The sequence below is a fragment of the Sinocyclocheilus grahami genome, unplaced genomic scaffold (genome assembly GCF_001515645.1).
Source record: "Sinocyclocheilus grahami isolate Dianchi unplaced genomic scaffold, SAMN03320097.WGS_v1.1 scaffold1444.1, whole genome shotgun sequence".
Lineage (NCBI taxonomy): Eukaryota > Metazoa > Chordata > Actinopteri > Cypriniformes > Cyprinidae > Sinocyclocheilus > Sinocyclocheilus grahami.
In genome coordinates, this window is record NW_015506623.1 from 59,921 (window position 1) to 60,629 (window position 709).

Sequence of the window (709 nt, forward strand, 5' to 3'; positions counted from 1 at the left end):
TTTGACTCATATTCTCAAGCCTTTTATGCAATTATGCAAAAGTACACATAAGCCAGCAGTCCCTAGAGATCCATAGCATTTCCTCTTGAAGGGCACCATCATACAGAATGTGGTTTCAGTAATGCGGTCACCAAACAATTTACACCCCGTTTTCACCTCCCGTTGCTCAAGGGCACCTCAGTCATGGCATTGAAGGTGGAAGAGAGTGCTGTACATTCACTTCCCCACCGGTATGAGACTCAAACCCGCAACGTTTGGGTTATGAGTCCAACTCGCTAACTATTAGGCCCTGACTTCCCCAAATGAAAGCTCTCAAAGATGACCCAGGTGGGACTCGAACCCACAATCCCCAGCTCCAAAGGCTGATGCCTTATCCATTATGCCACTGGGCCTTTTACACATAAAAAAAAAAGTAAAACCTAATGACCTAAAATCTAAATGAAACTCCATATATAATGTGGAGAGCAGGAGCAAGAGCATGAAGTTGTCGTTGCAACTAGATACAGCATACACAGCTTTTGTGTAAGGGTTGCATTTAGACTGTTTTTGCCATGCTAATCTTAGCAATGTTGAAAAAATATATTTATATTTAAAAATATATACCACTGTAAATATATTTATCAATGCAGTCATTTACAAAAGTAGGCTTTCATTAAGAAAATATGAGTGAAAGGAGTGAATTGGGCATGATTCACAACGAACACACAGT

General features: G+C 40.3%; 1 non-coding gene across 1 annotated transcript; it reads right to left on the reverse strand.

Moving 5' to 3' along the window:
• Positions 1 to 319: 319 nt before the first annotated feature.
• On the reverse strand, positions 320 to 392 carry trnaq-uug (transfer RNA glutamine (anticodon UUG)). Its single transcript has one exon. It is a non-coding gene; the product is annotated as a tRNA-Gln (tRNA).
• Positions 393 to 709: the final 317 nt, after the last annotated feature.